This window comes from Heterocephalus glaber, unplaced genomic scaffold (assembly GCF_053883595.1).
Source record: "Heterocephalus glaber isolate CG9 unplaced genomic scaffold, H.glaber_assembly_v1.0 deba00001870, whole genome shotgun sequence".
NCBI classification, from domain to species: domain Eukaryota; kingdom Metazoa; phylum Chordata; class Mammalia; order Rodentia; family Bathyergidae; genus Heterocephalus; species Heterocephalus glaber.
Genome location: NW_028258508.1, coordinates 22,648 through 33,744, shown reverse-complemented (window position 1 = coordinate 33,744; position 11,097 = coordinate 22,648). Strand labels below are relative to the sequence as shown.

Below are 11,097 nucleotides of genomic sequence, written 5' to 3'. Positions count from 1 at the left end.
CAGCTCTCCCTACAGGGATTCTCACCATGGGCTTTGGATCCACTTTCCAGTCTATGGCAGAAAGCACTGTCCATTAGACAGGGGAGCTATACAGTGACGTCCAGGGGAAAGGTCTGGGTTAAAAACAGTGTCATGACTAATCTGCACAAAGGTGAAACTGTAGCCAAGTACAGATGAGATTATCTAGTCACTAGGCAAACACCTCTCACTAAATCTTGATAGGAAGTAAGAAAAGAGCGTCCAAGATCAAGATTTAAAGAATTTCAAAACTTGAAAACTTGGTGAAGATACTAAAACCTGCCTGCAAGGATGGAAAGTGTGTTCAGAGGAGGGAGAAACCATACAGGTGTTATGGAAGCCAAGGAAGCAAAATGATGCCCCACAGGAGGACTCAGCTCTGTCTTGAATTGTAGGGATGAGTACCATGTGAAAAAGGAAAGAAAAAACAAATCAGAAAAAAACTCAAAAGTCTGAATTTGTTAACTTGACAAAAACAAATTATTTTCTCTATGTAGGCACACACTTATGTTTTCAACCTATTTCATATAATTGAATCAAATTCCTTAAAAGCCACTTTCTAACCCTCCTCTTCTGCAGCACTGTAATACTTTAAAAATTCAAGGGATTCTATTAATACAGTAACTAATAGCTATGTATTAACTAGATTATTTCAACTGTTCCCAGAGGTTCTACATTATTTATTACCAAGAAGTACAGTTACTATACTAACTTGAGTCACTGATCAAGAAAGCTATCCATATGTCACATCTCAAAAGCCATTCATGATTACAGCTATTACTTCAAGGATAAGTTTTATTTCCACTTACTTGACCAAATCATTTTTACCCCATGAACGCCTTTAATCTAGCCCAGTGGTGGTCAACCTTTGCACAAGTGCTGCAGCGGGCTGTCTGTATCCCTGAAAGCTCTAAATGGTTTGCTGCCACTGATCTAGGGTGCTTTGTAGATGACAGGCAAATTTTATACATGTACATGTACATTTTTCTAGGGAGAATATGTTTCATACTTTCAAAAGGCATCCATGCTGAAAAAAACTGACATTCATTATACAGAAATTCATACATCGCTACACTGACCTAGTTATGCTGTTCCTTTAGACTTTTTCTGATAATTTATTCTTAGAACCTCAAAACTAGCTTAGCACAGTTAATTGAAATTCACTGAGCAATGCCCTGTAGGCATTCAGACATTGATTTTAATGTCTCTCTCCATGATATGTTGCTAATATTTAAAACCTCACCTGTTTCACTCTGTCTACTCTCCTTCTCAATGAAATGCAGGTAGCAGATTACCACAAACTGGCTACTCCTATCTGAATAATCAAGAATTGGTTGTCTATAATCAAAGTGAACAGGTAGACTTTGGCCCAGGCAGGTAATTACCTGAGCAGCTACTCTGGGATTAGAAAGTACAAAGTAGTATTCAAGGCATCTGGCTCAGTCCTCTTTACCTCTCTGATTCTAAGGACTGGAAAAAGGGACAAAAGTCTCCTCACAGATCTGGGAGAAGCCTGCTTGCTAAACGGATCACAAGTGGCCAGAAAAAGTCACCATCGGCGGATGCAGTGGTACAGCTCTCGTAGGCTGGGTCTGTACCTGGCAACCGTTTTCCAGACAACCTTAGTACCATATATGCGGTGGCTGCTGCTGGGTGTCTGTCTGCCTTTGATCTTCCCAGCTCAGGGGGCGAGGAAGCAAAGAACAGCAGAGCCCAACGGGGTCGGCACCTGGACAGAACCACGGATCCGCCAGGTCCAATTTTGTTTTCAAAAGCATCCCTCTCCATTCCTCGCTCCTAGTTCTTTCTTCTTTCTTTCCCTGCTTTCTCCAGCCACAATTACATCTCTGATTTTTCTACCCCAGCGTCACACTCGGACGGTGGACCAGACGCAGTACAAAGTTGGGGCGGAAATGCGGTGTCCCGGGAATCCCGAAGGTAGGAGGGCGTCGCTCCTCTGAGTCTCAGTTTCCTCTCACCCAGTGCGACAAGCAGCTCAGGCCAGCACTAAAGGTCCTGCCATTCTCCTCCGGGGGGTCCGTGTCACGGAACCGGCCCGAGCCCCGCCACCGCCCGGCTGCACCTCGAGGGAACCCGCAGCTGCTCCAACTCCTCCCGCCCGGACTCTCGCACCGCACCTTGGGCCGCCATCCTCACCTGGCCGTTAGCAGGGGACACGCAGCGAGGACACAGATACCGGGCCCGCCGCCATCGCCACAGACCCCAGCGAGCTCATGACCGAGGCTCAGCTCCCGGTAGTCCAGGCTGGCCGCCACCTACATCTCCGCCCTCCGGACCGTGCGCCACGTCTGCAAACCTCCCTTGCGTCATGGCGTCAAGTGGGCGGTGGTGGGCGGGAAGGGGGAGGAGGGTGGGGGCGGGGCGCCAGGGTGAGCCAGGATCGAGGAGGCCAACCACAGCCCCAGCCTGGCGCGCAGGCGCCTGGAGGCCAGCTGGGCGGGCGGGGCCCGGGGGCGGGGCCTGAACCGAGACCCCGCCCACTCGCTCCCGGTCCCGCCCTCAACCCCAGGGGAGGCCCTGGGCCAGTGAGGCTTTAGGTTCCATCCCCTTGAGACTTTAGGTTCCATCGCCAACCCGCCAACCCCGGGACCCTGGGCGGCCTGCTGGCTGCAGCCTTGGCCGAGGCTGTCCCTAACAAATGCCCTGCAGGGAGGGCGGTCCGGAGGATCTTTGGGGCAGCTGTTGTGCATTTCTTGCTTTGCCTGAGAATTTTCTTTAGGTTGGGGAGGAACGCTCCCAAAGCGCAGCGTCAACAGGCCTGGTTTAGGGAGGTGCTATGCTTTTGCCCTTGTGGGAAGGCGCCCACCGCTGGGACAGGGCGAACACTGTGGAGTGGGGTTCGGTCTTGGTGATCATAGGTGAGGGAAGTTTGCCACCTAGAGCCGGGCCGTGGAAGTGAGAACGTGTGTGTCCGAAGCTCTTTCTCGGGCTCAAAGGGACAAGGTTGTCAACAAATCGTAACGGGACTTACTTTGATTTGAAAATTCACAGAAAGTCGTTGGTAGTCATTGCGGGAGTCTACGTGATATTTCCGAAATAGGAAACATCTTCATATATTATTTTTCCACACAAATTTGCTAAATAAGTGCGATCAAATGTTTGCATGTTTGTAAATGAATAGAAAGCATTTTAAGAATGTGTCTCTTGGCATTACAGGCATTGCCCTTGTATGCCCATGCTCTTATTGCAATGTCTATTTTAGGCACAAATAGCCCGGATGCCAGTGCAGAACATTTCAGAGTATCTCGTGAAGCCTTCGAAACTTTATTCTAAATTATTTTCAAAGGGTCTGCCTTTGGCTTTCTGAGAAGTGCCTCGTGAAGATGAGGAATCCTGCATTACAAGATTAGTCTTTTATCTGAGGGGATAGGCACCATGCTCCACAATCCTACAAAAAAGCTGCAGAAGACTAAAAAAAGAAGTTCATTGGAGCTGTTCTGTGTGCTGTTGGCCTTGTGACACGCCTGTCTGTAACCATTTATCACTGGGACATTTTCTCATCAGTAGACAAAGGATATATTCCCTACTTGGTGTGTAGGGCTTCAGCTGCCCAGCCTCATGAATGTTAATGGGAATACAACCTTCTTTCTGCATATAGGTTACTTTTCTATTTTAATGTCAATGGGCAGTGGAATCCTTGTGAGAGCCTGGGTGATGAAGTTTCCAGCACTTGCACACAACTGCTACCTGTATCCTTTATGCATACTTTCTCAGTGATGTCCACATGCTCTTAAATCATGATTTGTATTTCACAAAAGTGCAGTAATTAAAATTCTTACCAAAAGGCCATAATAGAATTATACTTTATTATTAAAATATACAAAGGAAGCAGTTAGCCGTGAAATTTGGCTGAGTTCCAAAAAGCTGGCCAGCAGGAACAACTACTTTGTCTTTGAGAAAAAGGATGTCCCCAGTGCTCAGCAAAGCCAAAAAGATTTTGAGTTTTTTGAGATCTTATCTGATATAGTTTCCATTAAAAAGCTGTAGCTGAAAGACTGTTTAGATTATAGAAATATGTGTTTTTGTCACTAATGGTTAGGTTTTGAGTTGCCCCAGAGTAAAAGCTGTGGAAAGGGTATAAATTGATACAACCTGCTAGGGGTGTCATTTGGGAATATAATACCTATCAAAGTCAGAAATGGATTGAACTTTTATACTGCTAAGCAATTACCTTGGATTCATGTGTAGATGTACGTGTGTAGGAGATTTAACAGATTATTCAGGAATGTTTATTAAAATAAGAGCCAAAAAAACATTCTAAATATTCATCAGTACCCAGCTAGATAGTTCTGGTATGTCAAGACAATGCGGTATTATACTTTGGATCAAAAGAATGAGTTAGGGCTGGGGATGTAGCTCAGTGGTGCTGCCGCCTCCCTCCCAAGCACAAGGGCCTGAGTTTGATCGACAGTACCAAAAACAAAAAAATAAGAGTTAATCTTTATTTGTTGATTTATTCATTTGCTTATCTAAAAATTTTTGTGGAAAAAAGTGTATGTACAGGATCCTTGTTCTAGGCCCTGCAGATACTGTGCTTAGAAAGTCAAAGTCCCTTAGCTATGGCGTTTGCATGACTGGAGGCACAGAGAAAGATCTCCAAACATAATTTAAAGTTTAAAAAGTTAATAACCATATAGGAGATATGATGTTTTCCTTTTGGAATAAAAGGTTAAATTTTATTCTTCCAACCCTCACACCTTTATCTATGCAGGAGTTGCATTTAAATTTTCATTCTGGACAGTTAGTCAAAGACTGTTACACAGTGGCTGCAAAGGACTAGATGTGGCAGGAAGAAAGGCAGGAGATATTTCCTTTTCCTTTCAGGTATCTCTGTATAGATTGAATTTTGACCACTGCATGCTTTCCTTGCTATTAAAAATATTAAGAGTGAACACACTGCCAGATCCTTTGGGCTAGGCATTTAGCTCAGTGGTTCTGGTGCCTGCCACGCAAGCGCAAGGTCCCAAGTTCGATCCATGGTACCAAAAAAAACAAAAAAGAGTGAACACATTTTATTTTTTGATAACTGGACTTGTTTTTTCAGTGTTGACCATGCATCTCTTTATCATTCCTGAGTCTGTTTGTACTTTGTGTTCAAGTAATGAATGCCTGGGGGAAAGACCCAGATCAATTCCTTTAGAAATCAAAAAATGAAAAGGAAAGAGAACTTCAATTCTTTTGACATTTCTTCTTGATTCCCTCTGACTTCTTTCAGTCTGGCTGTTTACTTTCTGACCCTTCCTCTGTCCTCTTTTCACCCTTTACTTTCCCTAATTTTACTTTCCAGAGCAAACCTAGGAAACACTGTTGTACTCTAAGGAAATCCTTAAAGTAATTTCAGATGAATTGGCAATTGGATTATCGGGTGTACTCATCTGTTCTTCAAACAATCTACAAATGGAGAGAATTATTGTGTCTCTACTCTAGAAGTCTTGAAAAAATAGACTAAATGATTTAGATCTATGCTGTGCTAGCAGCTGTATTGGATGACCTCCCTTCTTTTCTGTCACCATGTGCTTTTAAACATGATGATATTATAATCACAGCTTTTCCATAATATAGATAAAAGGGAGTGTCTGCTGGGAAATAAATCCATGAAGAATAAGCAATTTAAAAAAAAATCATTGAAAGACTCAGGTTGAAGAGGTTTCATGTTACAGCAAACAATAAAATACAAAACAGGGCCAGGGATTTAGCTCAGTGGTTTCATCGCCTGCTGCACAAGCACAAGGACCCAAGTTGGATCCCTGGTACCAAAAACAAAACAAAACAATACAAAACAATTACTCTTTCATGACTCAGCTTAAGGAAGGTCTTTTCAAATAATTGTAATCAAATTTAAATTAAAGAGATAGTAACTAGGGTTTCAAGAAGGGTGGAGAGCAAAGGTACTTAAATGAAGCCTCTCAGTTTCTCTATTTTAAACTCAAGTGACATCAGTGTATCAAAACTTTAATTAAAAAATGTGTATACTCATAATAAAATATCATTCAGCCACAAAGAACAACAAAATCATGTCACGTGCGGGAAAATGGATGGAAGCAGAGACCATCGTGTTAGGTGAAATAAGCCAACCTCAGAACATTAAATATCACATTTTCTTTTATGTAAAAAACCAAATTAATTCATTAATTAGTTAATTAGTTAAAAGAAAGATGACAGGGAAGTAGGAGGTACACTTTTAGAGACAAGGAAGGGGATCAGAAGAAGAGAAAAGAAAGAGGTAATGGGGTAGAAAAAACTGAGATATGTTAAATGCATGCATGAATTTACCAAAACCTCATCACTCTGTATAAATAACATATGTTAAAAATAAAGAAAGTTGGAACACGCAGTTTCTCCCAACCACATTTGTGAGAAAAATCGGTACTCAGAAAAGTCAAATAAAAATAATACCGTAATTTCTCCAAAAGTGCCCTTGACTCTTTTGACAAAGAAAGTGATGAGCAGAGGCCCTTCTGCGGCCAGTGGCTCCACATAGGTCTTCACAGAGGGGGACTCAGAGGCAAAAGAAACAACTCCACTCAGACCACCACGCTTTCGTATCTGAAGGACATTGTAGAGAACAGAGCAAATGATACCCTGAATAACTGCAGCATCTGCACATTAGGCTGCAGATAAGCTGAGGGAATGAAAAACGGAAACGACACTTGAATATTATCTACTTAGCTACTGGATTTTTAAAAACATTTAACCAGCCTGTTGTCTAAAATTAATAAGATCTTATTCACCAGAGATAATGGAAATGACTATACAGAAAACTACAATTTGTAGAACCCAAAAAAGATAATACTTTGCTGCTTGAATTTTGCTTTAATCAGCTTATATTTTCTATATTTAAGCAGGACATTTTAGCTAACCAGCTATGGCACAAAGTAGACAGAGGTAAAAAGTTAATTTTTTGCATCAAACAGGCAAAGAGACAATGCCCACTTGTTTGGTCAAACGCTGGTCCAGACAATGCTGTGGAATGATTTGGACACTAACATTTATGGTCAGCTGTTTCTAAACAGAAGAGATTATGCTCAGGTATGTGGGTGGGTCTCTCCCACTCAGCTGAAGGGTTTAGGAGCAAAACCACTTTCCTCCAGAAGGGATTCTGCCTCCACCGACCTCGGGACCCCCAGTTTCCAGCCCACCAGCTACCCCATCACAGTCCAGCTCTTTCCTGGGCCTCTTGCCTGACAGCCTGTCCCACAGACTGGACAGGCCCCTCCCCACAACCACCTGAACTCATTCTTTGAACACTCTCTCTCTCCTTGCATGTCCATGTGTGCACATGAACACATGTGTGTGTGCGCACGGGTGCTCATCCCATTGGTTCTCCTCTGAAAATCTCTGATGCAGATCCCAAACAAGACTGGTTTTCAAACTTAAAAAAAATACCTGGTAAAAATGTGCCATCTCTATACATTGTTTTCAGTCACCTTGATTCCCAGCACTTCCTGCCAAGTGATTCATATGAAATATGTGTAATTCAGGCTCTGCTGAGACACCAAGGCACTGAGCTAAATGAATATGCACCATTTTTTGTTCAAACAGACTGTTATAGCTAGTCAATAATTTTTATATACTATGACAAGGATAGCTAATATTTAACATGATGTAACAAATACCTCATCCCTAAAATTTTCAAATATTCTCCAAACACCAAATTATCTCAAAAACTGTAAAATAAGTATTTGTTACTCCATTAGAATTTTTAAAAATATATTACCACTAATGAGGCAATGTAATGAACTAGCATAAAAATCGGAAGGTTTGACCCAGGGGAATTACCATGATTTTATAATATTTAATTCAATATAAGCATGTACAGTTTCAAATAACGGAATAAAGTATTTCCTGATAAATGGAATAAACCCAAAATTTTGTAAGAAAAATGAAGTCAAACTTACTATTAATGTAACAGCTTTAGCTCTGGAGTCCAGTTTAGCTTCTCCTTTCACAAGCTTCAGGTTAACTGTGAAAGTCTCCTCCACCTCAGGCTCTCCATGAGGGCAGATGGTCAGAAGGAGGGTCCTCACTCCGCCCTCTCCCTCTGCGAAATAGAAGGAACCAGGCACTCACAGAGTCGGCGATGCGCCCATTCAGCGGTGACAGGGCTTCTTCAGAGTTGGGGCCCACGATGTCCCAGGCTACCTGCAGGGGGTTTGGCGTTTTGTCTTTTGAATGCAGATGATCAGTTTTAAGCAATGTGTTCTTGCAACAGACATATATTAGAAAATGTACATGAGAAACTATTCTAGGGAATGTGCAGCGAAGCATTTTTGTTAAAAATTACTTTTGCAAATATAAACTATGTACCTAGAGAGTATCAGTTTTAATGGGTAAAACCGTCTAACAGGGAAAAGAAAAATATTAATACCCTGTCATTTTTAATCACATGACTGCAAAAATATATTTCTCAAAAATTAAAAGTGTAAATAAGAATTAAAATGCATAATTGATAATGTGAAACAGGAAGAAAAGGTCCAAAGGAGTAGGGGAAGAGGAAGGTGTAGGGGAAAGGAAAGAGGGGAAAGGAAAAATATGAGAAAAGGAAAAAATGGAAACAAAGTCTTTGCAAATAGGGAAGGGTGGAGGGCAGGGAATGGGGAAAAATAAGAACCAAGATGCATTATGTAAAGGTACAATTCCCAATGATGAATGTAACTGTACTGTACACTTAAAATGTACCAATAAACTTAATGGAGAAAAATATTTCTCAAAATATATATTAGAGACACGTATATAAAGAGAAACTTGTAACACGTTATGAGTACAGCACTGCCCTGCCGCGCTGACAGATTGTGCCAATCAAAACATACTGGAACCAGACAAAGAAACGAGTGGACGTTCAGCTGAGCGGGCATTCTTTTCTAAATACACCGAAACCTGCTGCGAAATGAAGAAAACTGTGCGTTGTTCTAAGGAGCAGTTCTCGTGTTTACAACTGAGAACTCTGCTCCTCTTCGTGGGGCCCGCAGCAGCGGCCAGTGGGGTCTGGGATTCGCGTGAAGCACAACCCCGGGGCCTCCCTCCCGAAAGCTTCTGACTCCAGAAAACAGCAGGGCGTCTGCCAGCTGCCCGACTAGAAACGCGGGCTCCTGAGCCCAGCCTCTGCTCCCAGCCCAGGGACTTCTCTGGACCGGCCCAGTCTCCGCCTCAAGTCGCCCAGGCCGGGCCCACATGGTCCCCAGCTGCCTCACCTGCGGTCCGCTGCACGCTTCCTAGGCAGCGCCTGTTCTCGGAATAAACTCCAGCCGCCTAGGGCTACACAGGAGCTGAGCACTCACGGGCCGGGCCAAGGGCACCGCCCCTCCACCCGGATGCCCGCAAGCCTTCTCCCCGCTCCGGCTTCCAGCACACAGCCGGCAGGAGGGGTGAGGGTGCAGCTGAGTGCGGGGTGCTCGCCTGGCATGCTCCAGGCCTGGGTTCCACCCCCAGAACCACCAAAGAAAAAAGAAAAAGGTAGCCAGCAGGGCACTCGTGCTCATGTCTCCCAGTTTTATAAATAGGTCTTTGTTACCATCAGTTTCCTCAAGAGTTTACTGTTCGACTCTTTATGATAATGAGCAGTCAGCCTGAGCCAGGCGTGGTGGTGCACGCCTGTAATCCCACACTCGGGAGGCTGAGGCAGGGGGATCACTGAGTTCGAGGCCAGCCTGGTCTACGTAGTGAGACCTCTTGTCTCAAAAAACAAAACCAAAAAGGCTTAGACTGAGAACATAATCACATATAGTTCATCGTGCCCACTACCTAGAACAGGGCCAGGCACAAAGAAATCACATGATGAATCAATCCTTGCTCGTCTCACTGATTTTACAGGAATCGTTTGCTCAATTTTTCACTTGCTCTCGAGTTCTGAGGACAGCTGGGTGCCCTGTGCGCTTCTATGTGCTTCCCAGACACGTCAGTTACCTTGCACTTGTGAGACAATGAACAGATACTATTTGCTGACTGTGGGTAGATAACTAAGTGTATCGGGGAATAAGCAAACCCCACACCGTGCCACAGCCTGCCAAAATGTATTCAGAAGACCACGGGAATTAGAGCTGTACCTGAACCTCGCCTGTAGGGAACAGGGGAAAGCGACGTTACCAGAACCTCTGCAGTAAGTCCTAGTCTCCTGTGAGCCATGGCAGCGCATGGCGAATTACAGGAAAGGTAGACAAATGAGACCAAGAAGAAGCTGAGCTTTGGGTTTGATCAGTGCTGCTCTGGGCAGCAAAAGACAAAAGCCCCCTAGCTTGCAGCACCTTTTATTCAGTACATCGGGAGAAACAGATGTAACAAGTGAAAAAGAGTTCAGTACTTCACATTGGGGTAAACAAGGTGTAACAAAAACCTGGGGGGCAGTGGAAATCTAAGAACAATGCGGAATTATGCAGATGAAAATTTGGTTCCTCCCTGGCGTCTCCCGCAGGTGTGGTCTTGTCCTGGAGATTGCAGCATCCGGGGGGATCACTCAGCTCTCAGTTGAGACCGGAGGCCAAAATGCAGTTATGTCTGGAATGTCCTAGCTGGGCTGTAGGCAGGAGAACTAGGCCTACTCAAATGATTTTTCCTAGAATTATGTAGCATTGCTCCCAACACTCGCCCAGGAGCCCTCCGGTCCGCTCGAGAGCCAAGGGGAGCAGCATCGTGGAATCGGGGCTGAGAAGGAAGATGCTGCTCTGATTGAGGAACCGTGCCATGCATATATATATATATATATATATATATATATATATATATATATACACACACACTTGTCTACACACACACGCACACGCCAACATTATGGCGTGTATTTACATTTCAGTTCAAGGAAAATCAAGTTCTAGAAAGACCCATGAACAATTCGTGTTAAAATGCCATTTTAAATCTTCTGCTTTCGCTTAACTGTGAATGCATTTTCTTTTTTGGATATCGTTCATTCAGAAGATTACTTTCAATAAAAAGAGGGAAAGAGAAAGAGTCATCAATCTGTAGAGTGTAACCAGAATTATAAAATAGAGCAGCTTTCCAAATCTGAGATGTCATTTCTTAAGCTTTTCTCTTTAACTGAAATATAAAACAAGAATATATTGTATA

At 43.5% G+C, this 11,097-nt stretch overlaps 1 long non-coding RNA gene across 4 annotated transcripts; it reads right to left on the bottom strand.

Annotated features, from left to right (window-relative positions):
• Window positions 1-57: 57 nt before the first annotated feature.
• LOC147820477 (uncharacterized) lies at window positions 58-9,477 on the bottom strand. Of its 4 annotated transcripts, none has more exons than XR_015448465.1 (4): window positions 9,231-9,476; window positions 7,938-8,181; window positions 6,436-6,585; window positions 58-5,786 (listed from the first exon to the last, which is right to left on the bottom strand). It is a non-coding gene; the product is annotated as an uncharacterized LOC147820477 (long non-coding RNA). The 4 variants fall into 4 exon arrangements; XR_015448466.1 differs by having other exon boundaries at window positions 58-5,148; XR_015448467.1 differs by having other exon boundaries at window positions 58-6,585; window positions 7,938-8,080; window positions 9,231-9,477.
• Between the last annotated feature and the right edge of the window lie 1,620 nt (window positions 9,478-11,097).